Source organism: Triticum urartu, chromosome 3, assembly GCF_003073215.2.
Source record: "Triticum urartu cultivar G1812 chromosome 3, Tu2.1, whole genome shotgun sequence".
Taxonomy (NCBI): Eukaryota; Viridiplantae; Streptophyta; class Magnoliopsida; order Poales; family Poaceae; genus Triticum; species Triticum urartu.
Window position 1 is genome coordinate 95,975,255 of NC_053024.1, and position 10,810 is coordinate 95,986,064.

Genomic DNA, 10,810 nt, shown 5'->3' on the forward strand with positions numbered 1-10,810 from the left:
GTACACTCATGAGCCGTAGGTTGCGTGCTTTCTTGGAGGAAGGCGACCCGGTGCATCACCGCGAGCGATTCCATGCTTAATAAATTGACCCGAAAGGCCACCCGGCTCTTTTCTATTCGCGTGATCCAGACCAGAGGCCGTCGTACATCAAAATTTAATTTGCAGTCCGTGTCCAGCGGACCTCTCCCTGTCTGGATTAATGGAGTCGGTACGAAGCGTGGAGGATTCAACACCCCACCACTGTCCACTGCTACGATGCTCCCTGGCTAGCTCGTTAACGCCACGATGGCCATGCGTGGCCTGTCGACCGAGCTGGCCGGTCCAAATGGACGTCCCTCTCCACCTCAGTACGGCACCTACCCTACGTTCTGCATCGCGCAAGGGAGAGGAGAGGTTTTGTTCGCTGGCACGTGCGCCGGGCCGGGCTCCCCGGCCGGTCCGCTCATTGAATCGTGGGTGCCTACGGATCGATGGAGTTTGTTGCCTCCTTGGCACGTGATCCTCGTCACACAGGCCCACGCGGCCATGATTCGATGAGAAAATTCATTTTGCTGCTCACACACGCACGCACCAGCTGCTATCTCATTTATCCTCTTGCAATCCTTATCCTTTTTGTTCGATAGACGCCTCGTTTCCACAAAATGACGCATGAGGCTGACCGTGACCGTGAAGTGCATGCTGAATAATCTGTACACTAAGGCCAACTCCACCGCGCGACCCTATCCTGTCCATCCCCGTCCGTTTGGGGTAAAAGAGACAAACGAGACGGCCCAGCGCACGGGCGCAAACGGACAAATGTCCGGATTCCGTCCGCTTTCGACCCATTCCCGGTTCAAACTTGCGCTCGTTTTGGGGTGAAATGGACACGCGCGGACGGCCTCGACGCACGCCCTTGTCCTCCCCGTGGCCCGCCTGTCGGGGACACTAGCAGTCCCTCCGCTCCCAACGCTTCACCCTCTCTCCCTGCCCCACCCCGCCGCCGGCGCCGCCGCTATTCTCCGGCCGCCTCCTCACCGCGCAGCCCCCCCGCCGTCCATACCAAACCACGTCTCGACATGGCCGCCACCACGCCCGCGCTTCCGCCGTAGTTTTGGTCGTCGATCGGAGGAGGTTTGGCCGTCGCCGTCCTTGCCGGTGGCAGAGGGGACACGGCTACCGGCGACGTACCATGGCGGCCGAGGCAGATTCCGACGAGAGCTCCAGAGCGGCCTGTAGCCGGCCGGCAACCACCCTGCTGCGTCGAGGTGATCATCGCGGCCTCTTCGCCACCACGACCGCAAGGTGTTCGACCTTTTGCCAACAAAGGTATGGACAGTGGAGACGAGTTTTTCTTCCATCACTTCCTTTGTTCATCGGACGATTCGTCGTCGGATGATGACGATCATGTGGTGGCTGCACTGGTCGTTCACGACCATATTCAACGGCAGCTTCCTCGGTACAGGGGGTCAGTCCCTGGCCGTGCTCCCAACCTGAACCGCAACAGGGAGAGAGGCCACGCCCTGCTCTATGCCGATTACTTTGCCAACACCCCGCTCTTCAGGACGGATAAATTCCGTCGCCGTTTTCGTATGGCAAGGCATGTGTTCAATCGTATCCGAGAGGGAGTGGTTGCTCATGACCCATACTTCGAGTGCAAGACGGATGCCCTTGGCAAGCTTGGATTCTCCTCCTACCAGAAATGCACCGCGGCCATCCGCATGCTTGCATATGGAATTCCAGGCGGTTTGGTGAATGAGTATGTGCGTATGAGTGAGACAACATGTCTGATGTCAATGTACAAGTTTTGCCAGGCTGTGATCGAGGTCTTTGGCCCAGAGTACTTGAGGCAGCCAACTGTCGCTGATACAGAGAGATTGTTGGCGACCAACGCAGCTAGAGGCTTTCCAGGTATGCTTGGCAGCATAGATTGTATGCACTGGGAGTGGAAGAACTGTCCATTTGCTTGGCAGGCCCAGTACAAGGGGCATGTTAACAGGTGCACTGTCATATTAGAAGCGGTGGCATCACAAGATCTTTGGATATGGCATTCTTTCTTCGGCATGGCAGGTTCTCACAATGATATCAACGTGCTGCAGCGTTCTCCAGTCTTCGCGAGGCTTGCAGAAGGCCACTCCCCACCTGTCAACTTTGAGATCAACGGCCACCATTACAACAAGGGATACTATCTAGCAGATGGTATATATCCTCAGCGGTCAACTTTTGTGAAGACAATCTCGAAATCCCAAGGTGAGAAGAGAAAGAGATTTACCCAAATGCAAGAGAGTGTTAGAAAGGATGTGGAACGTGCTTTTGGTGTGCTTCAATCCCGGTGGTGTATCGTTCGAAACCCTGCACTGTCATGGGATGAAGGGAAGCTTTGGGAGGTGATGACTGCTTGTGTGATCATGCACAACATGATCGTCGAGGACGAGCGTGATGAGAGTATCTTCGACCAAGGATTTGATTATCAAGGTGAAAATATTGAGCCCCTGCACCAAGACCCGGCCACATTTGAACAGTTTGCCCAATTCCACCGTGAGATGCGTGATTGGCACACTCATGTGAATCTTCTAAATGACTTGGTTGAGCACGTGTGGGATCACATTGGCAACCAATAGATGTATTTGTCCATTTTATGTTCAGTCAAGACAATTTCGATTTGGTTGTAAAACTATTTTATTAAAGACAATTTCAATTGGGTTGTAAAACTATTTTAATTTTCAGACAAAAATTTGGGTTCAAAACTAGTTTTAATGCAAATTTGGACATTTCTTGGCCCTGACGGACAGGATGGGGCAAAAGGATGCGGCAGCGCGCTGGGCGCACGGTCACCGCATCCCAGGACAGGCCCGGACACGACCTCAAATCCCTACCCAAAGGGACAAAAACAGGACAAAACAGACGTCCGTTTAGGATCGCGCGATGAAGTTGGCCTAAAGTGTCCTAAAATGTTTTGAAATAATAATTCATATATTGGTGAATCATGCATTACCTAAACCAAAAATGCACCCTTGCTTTTATCGCCACCCGCTGTTGTTGACACTGTTAAAACAAACTGAAACTCCAGCCGTGTTTGCGTATCTACCAGAAAACTAACAAAACATATGGCTTCTTATGTAGTACGAAGAAAGGATGTTTCAAAAAAGCAAGCCCATTTCTTCAACAACCCATTTTTTTCATGTATTTGTATTTTTTTTGTATATCTCACATACAAGCGCTATAACATCCTCGATGCAACTATATCTCTCACATGTCGAGGCACAACTTAGAGGCATAATCGCATTGAAGGCATATGTCGCAAGTGAGGTAATCTTCACACCACCCATGTAATATAATAAGGGAAAAATATACATAGTTGGCTTACAATCGCCACTTCACACAATTACATGAATAAAGCATTACATCATCCAGATACAATCAAGGTCCGACTATGGAACCAAAATAAAAGAAGAACCCCAAATGCAACAAAGGTCCCCGATCGACCCCAACCGGGCTCCACTACTGATCAATTAGAATGGAACAACACAAAGGACAAGATCGTCAACGAGCTCCTCCTGAGCTTGGTTGCGTCATCTGCACGGACTCATCGGCACCTGCAAACTGGTTTTGAAGTAACTGTGAGCCACGGGGACTCAGCAATCTCGCACCCTCGCGATCAAGACTATTTAAGCTTATGGGTAAGGTAAATGGATGAGGAGTAGCTGCAGCAAGCGACTAGCATATATGGTGGCTAACATACACAAATGAGAGCGAGAAGAGAAGGCAAAGCACGGTCGATAAAAGTATGATCAAGAAGTGATCCTATAGCAACCTACGCCAAGCATAACTCCAACAACCGTGTTCACTTTCCGGACTCCGCCGGAAAGAGACCATCACGGTTACACACGCGGTTGATTCATTTTAATTAAGGTCAACTTCAGGTTTTCTACAACCGGACGTTAACAAATCCCATCTGCCCATAACCGCGGGCACGGCTTTCTAAAATTCAAATCCCTGCAGGGGAATCCCAACTTAGCCCATCACAAGCTCTCACGGTCAACGAAGGAATAGACCTCCACCCGAGACGTTCCGATCAGACTCGGTATCCCGGTACAACAAGACATTTCGACAGGGTAAAACTAAACCAGCAACACCGCCCGAATGTGCCGACAAATCCCGATAGGAGCTGCACATATCTCTTTCTCAGGGCACACTCAGATGAGACATCCTACGAGTAAAACCAACCCTCAAGTTGCCCCGAGGTGGCCCCGCAGTCTACTCGGTCGGACCAACACTCAGAGGAGCACTGGCCCGGGGGGGGGGGGGGTAAAATAAAGATGACCCTTGAGTCTGCAGAACCCAAGGTAAAGAAAAGGCTAGATGGCGAATGGTAAAACCAATGTTGGGCATTGCTGGAAGAGCTTTACTTAAGGCAAACTGTCAAGGGGTTCCCATTATAGCCTAACCGCGTAAGGGACGCAAAATCCGGGAACATAACACCGATATGACGGAAACTAGGGCGGCAAGAGTGGAACAAAACACCAGGCATAAGACCGAGCCTTCCATCCTTTACCAAGTATATAGATGCATTAATTAAATAAGATAATATAATGATATCCCAACAAGTAAAAAAAGATGTTTCAACAAGGAACGGCCTCCAATCTTCACCTGCAACTAGCAACGCTATAAGAGGGGGCTGAGCAAAGCGGTAACATAGCCAATCAACGGTTTGCTAGGACATGGTGGGTTAGAGGTTTGACATGGAAATTTGGGAGGCTTGCAAGCAAGTGGTAGGCATCGCAGCAATGGCATAGCAAAAGAGCGAGCAAACTAGCATAGCAAAGATAGTAGTGATTTCGAGGGTATGATCATCTTGCCTGCACAGTTGTCAGAGTTGACTGGATCCTCGAAAGCAAACTCAACGGGCTCCTCGTTAGCGAACTCGTCTCCCGGCTCTACCCAAACAAGACAATCAAGCAACAATGATACAATCAACCACGTGCAAGACCAAGCAATATGATGAAATGATGATATGCTATGCGGGATGCGATGCGGGATGCAAAATGCAAGATATGACAGGAAATGCATGAACCTGGCCTCAACTTGGAATTCCAAGTGTGCCACTGGAAAGATGAGATGAAATCTCTTGAAAACGATATAAAGAATGCCGGAATCGGAGTTACGGTTTGGAAAAGGCGAGCGATTCAAAAATGACACCGGTCTGCGATTCACAGCAAGTAGGCCTCTACATGCAATGAAATAAACATGCTACAGCACCCAAATAAGACAACAAAATACATGGCAGGGAAGCATTCAAGATGCTTAACAAAAGTCTAGCACTGAGCTACGGCCAATTCATCCATTAACAGGTTCAAACAAGCATGGCAAAAACGCAAATGGTAAACAGATCTCAGACTTAGTGAAATTAACACTTGTCTAAAATTTCAGATCATATAGCCCTCTTCGGAGCAACAAAATAACATGCTACAGGACCTGAACATGACAAAGAAAGACATGTCATGGAACTACTCAACAAGCTTAACAAAAGTCCCTTAGTGACCTTGAGCCAAAAGGGATCACAAAATATACTAACAAGCACACGAACATAGCAAAAACATAATCAGTTTTCAGACTTAGTGAAAACTAAGACATGCTGAAACATAACTCACGAAGGCATGTTTACGAGCTCGATGCACTCACCACGGTGCAAGTCATGGCAAGACAAGAATACATCCCTTAAAAAGTCACAAAATGCAAGCTAGACATGGCAAGAACAATGGCATAGCATGCACGGATCAACTACAATAACATCGGCAAAATCGCAAACAAGTTGACGATCTGCCCAGATTCGCAACGAAGCAAAATAAGAGCTCGATTGACTCAAGCTAGGGTGCTCCATAATTTCAAACAAAGACATGTATGGATAGAGCACTACAAGGTTAACAAAACTCCCTTACTGATCATCCTCAAAAGAGGCACGGATCACTAGGAAACAACATGAACATATGGCATCATGAACTAAACAATCCCAGGACTTGGTGAAATTACTAAGTCCCTGAAAACAGAATTAGCAAGTGCACCACTTTGCAAGCTTGCACAAGTCACCACACACATCCTAAAAATACATGGGTTGCACCTCTGGAGAGATGACAAAACTCTTAACAAAACATATGAAGAACTCACGGGCATATCATGCACACATTAATCATGGCAAAAATGACAAAAGTGCTAAACGGAGTAGCAGATTTGACAATTAACTCAAGTAGCCCTCTTCTAATAGCATTTCGGGCATCAAGATGAGCTCAAATGAAAATGATGCAATGGAGTGAAATGATGTACTCTCTGAGATGAACATTTTGATATGCTATATGCATGAATCGGAGCTACGAATGCAAAGTTACGGCGCCACGAACATGGGCATATGGATCTGGGATTCCGGGACTTAGTGAAAATTATACCCTCCGAGAAAGTCAACCCGGGACGGAGTCGTGCGGGACGGAGGGATCCGGTTCGGGATGGCGCCGTTTGGTTCGTCTCCTGGTGGATCTCGTCCATCATCGTCTCCGGCGAGCTCGAGGAAGTCCGGCGAGGTCGGGGTTGGCCGGAGTTGATGGATCCGGGCCGGATCTGTCCGGATCCGACCGGATCTCGACGAGGGCGGCGCGGGCAGGCTTGCCGGCGACAAGGCGGCGGCCGGAGCGGGGTATAGGCGGCGGAGGGTCGCCGGCCGGTGGGAGGAGCTGGGGCTCCGGCGAGCAAGGATGGCGGCGGCAGCCAACGGAAAACCGCGGCGGGGCGGTGGCGCTCGGAGGCGGCCGGGCGCGCGGGCGGCGGGCCAGTGCCGGCGGAGGAACAGGGCGGAGGCGGCGGCCGGTGGGCACAGGCGGCGGCGCTTGGCGACGGTCGGCGCTAGGCGGCGGAGCTCGGCCGGCGAGGGAGATACGGGAGCGGACGCGGGCTCCCGCGGGGAGGCGGCGGCGAGATGGGCCCGCGCGGGCCCCGGATGGGCTCCGCGGGCCGCGGCGGCGGGGAGGAGAGAGAAGGGCGACGGCCGGACAGGTGGCAGCGCGCGATTGGGCGCGGGACGGGGCGGACATGTCCGGGCGAGAGGGTGGACGTGTCCGTCGGCGGGAGGATGAAGAAGCTAGGGTTTCATCCGCGAAAATTTCGGGGGTGGCCACATATTTATAGGTAGAGGGAGCTAGGAGAGTCCAAATGAGGTGTGGTTTTCGGCCACGCGATCGTGATCGAATGCTCTAGAACATGGAGCAGAGTTTGGTGGGTTTTGGGCCAACTTGGAGGGGTGTTGGGCTGTAACACACACGAGGCCTTTTCGGTCCCTCGGTTAACCGTTGGAGTATCAAACGAAGTCCAAATGATACGAAACTTGACATACGGTCTACCGGTAGTAAACCAAGGACGTATGACAAGTCTCGGTCCAATCCGGAAATGTTTAACCCCCACACATGAAAGAAAGGTAGAAATGACCACCGGAGGAGAACGAAGCGCCGGAATACAAAACGGACAACGGGGAAAATGATCGGATGCATGAGACGAGCACGTATGCGAATGAAATGCACATGATGACATGATATGCAATGCATGACACGCAAGCAATGACAAGGCAACAACAGCGAATAACTGGACGACACCTGGCACATCGGTCTCGGGGCGTTACAAGCGCGTATATTGATGAATTTTTGCACAACTACACTACACTTCTAGATGTGCATGTACAAAAAGTTTCCAAAGTTTTTGAGTCATAAAACTCTTTTATTTAACTTGAAAAAATGGCTCATATTGACCGTGGTTCAATTGGACTTTTCAGGCTGTAGGGGCTCTTGTAGGATCAAATGTAATGAACGATTGTAATAACATTATTAATTAATTAATGTATGGGGGGTTTTCAAAAAAAACAAGAAGAAGGACATTGATTAAGGCGTTGTTTGGATAGGGAAGATTAGAGATGGGTATATAGAAAACAAGTTTTTAGCTAGATTTTAATCGAATCGGTTTTACTTGCGTTTTTCCAAATAATTAGTATATAGAAAGTCATGTTTGGGTTGGGAAAGTGTCAAAACTGGTATATATATCTTTTCTTGTTTGGATAAGCATGTTCCTGTTCTCTCGGTGGGCGGATCTCTCTCGTTGATTTGTTGAGAAACGAGCGGGCAGATAAAAACGGTTACGATCACGCATATGGCAATCGCGTTTGTGGAAAAACGATACTCATTTTTTCTATAAACCTGAAATCCTGGGTTGTACAGTTCCTAGTTTCCTATATACCTGGATTTGTTACAGTAGCCAAACGAGCTTTTGTTCAGTTCAACCATTTTCCTAGTTTGTAGAGTATGGATTTTGTATATATCGTCTATCCAAACAATGCCTAAGAGCATCTCCAACAGCTCACAAAAAAGACAGTAACCACCTATAGGGGCCCAATAACACTTTTCTGGTTATTGGGATGCATGTTCTAACAGTCCCCAACAAATCCCTCACCCCCCTCAAATTGATTTTTCTTTAAACTTGCATGTAAACTACATACACATTGGCCATTCTATTGACATAATAATTCAAATAATTATATTTTCATATTCAAATAATTGACCATCATTTAAAATCCACAATGTAAGAACGGCTTACGCCAGGGTGACCCCCTTCCCCCTTTCCTAAAATAGCCATCCTCCTCAATGGCATTCCTCGCCCATGGATTCAATCTAAGAACGGCTTACGCCAGGGTGACCCCCTTTCCCCTTTTCTATTCATAATCGTTGCCGATGTCCTTCAAAGGATGATAAAGAACGCTTGTGATCAAAATCTTCTCGCCCACACCATATCCTCAACACTCCCTTGCCCAGTTCTCCACTATGCGGACGATATGCTAACAATCCTTAAGGCAGATGAATCAGCGGCAACCAACCTTAAACACATTCTAGATGATTTTTCTAGCGCCACATGCCTCTCCATTAATTTCTTCAAAACCACGTTCGTTCCTTTAAACATTGAGCCCATGCTCGCCGCCTCCATGGCTGCGACACTCGCCACCTCAGTCGTCTCCTTCCCGCAAAAATACTTCGGCCTTCCTCTGTCCCCGCATAAACTCCCTCCTTCTGTGTTCCAACTAGTTATTGATCGTTGTGATATCTCCTTAGCAGGATGGCACACTCTTCTGCTCTCTCGTGTGGGTCGTCTCATTCTTCTATCTGTCGGCCTGGACAACCTACGCACGTACTTTCTGATGTGTTTTTCTCTTCCAATAAGCATTCTGGAAGAAATTGACAAGCGTCGACGAATCTTCTTCTGGTCGAACGATGATACCTTTTATGGGGCCAAGTGCCTGGTTGCATGGGATAGGGTATGTATGAAGGAAATATGCCCTAGAGGCAATAATAAAGTTGTTATTTATATTTCCTTATATCATGATAAATGTTTATTATTCATGCTAGAATTGTATTAACCGGAAACATAATACATGTGTGAATACATAGACAAACAAAGTGTCACTAGTATGCCTCTACTTGACTAGCTCGTTGAATCAATGATGGTTATGTTTCCTGACCATAGACATGAGTTTTCATTTGATTAACGGGATCACATCATTAGAGAATGATGTGATTGACTTGACCCATCCGTTAGCTTAGCACGATGATCGTTTAGTTTGTTGCTATTGCTTTCTCCATAACTTATACATGTTCCTATGACTATGAGATCATGCAAATCCCGAATACCGGAGGAACACTTAGTGTGCTATCAAACGTCACAATGTAACTGGGTGACTATAAAGATGCTCTACAGGTGTCTCTGATGGTGTTTGTTGAGTTGGCATAGATCGAGATTAGGATTAGTCACTCCGAGTATCGGAGAGGTATCTCTGGGTCCTCTCGGTAAAGCACATCACTATAAGCCTTGCAAGCAATGTGACTAATGAGTTAGTTGCGGGATGATGCATTACGGAATGAGTAAAGAGACTTGCCAGTAATGAGATTGAACTAGGTATTGAGATACCGACGATCGGATCTCGGGCGAGTAACATACCAATGACAAAGGGAACAACGTATGTTGTTGTGCGGTTTGACCGATGAAGATCTTCGTAGAATATGTAGGAACCAATATGAGCATCCAAGTTCCGCTATTGGTTATTGACTGGAGATGAGTCTCGGTCATGTCTACATAGTTCTCGAACCCGTAGGGTCCGCACGCTTAACGTTCGGTGACGATCAATATTATGATTTTATGTGTTTTGATGTACCGAAGGTAGTTCGGAGTCCCGGATATGATCACGGACATGACGAGGAGTCTCGAAATGGTCGAGACATAAAGATCGATATATTAGAAGCCTATGTTTGGACATCGGAATGGTTCCGGATGAGTTTTTGTATTTTTCGGAGTACCGGGAGGTTACCGGAACCCCTCGGGGAGTATATGGGCCTTATTGGGTCTTAGTGGAATAGAGGAGAGGAAGGGAAAAGGTGGGTGGCGCCCCCCTAGCCAATCCGAATTAGGTGGGGGCCGCCCCCCTTTCCTTCCCTCTCTCCTCCCCTTCCTTCTCTCCTACTCCTACTACTTGGAAGGGGGAATCCTACTCCCGGTGGGAGTAGGACTCCCCTAGGGCACGCATAGAGGGCCGGCCCTCCCCCCTCCTCCACTCCTTTATATACGGGGGAGGGGGCACCCCGTAGACACACAAGTTGATCATTGTCTTAGCCGTGTGCGGTGCCCCCTCCACCATAATCCACCTCGATTATATTATCGTAGTGCTTAGGGGAAGCCCTGCGCCGGTAGCTTCATGATCACCGTCATCATGCCGTCGTGCTGACGAAGCTCTCCCTCGACACTCAGCTGGATCAAGAGT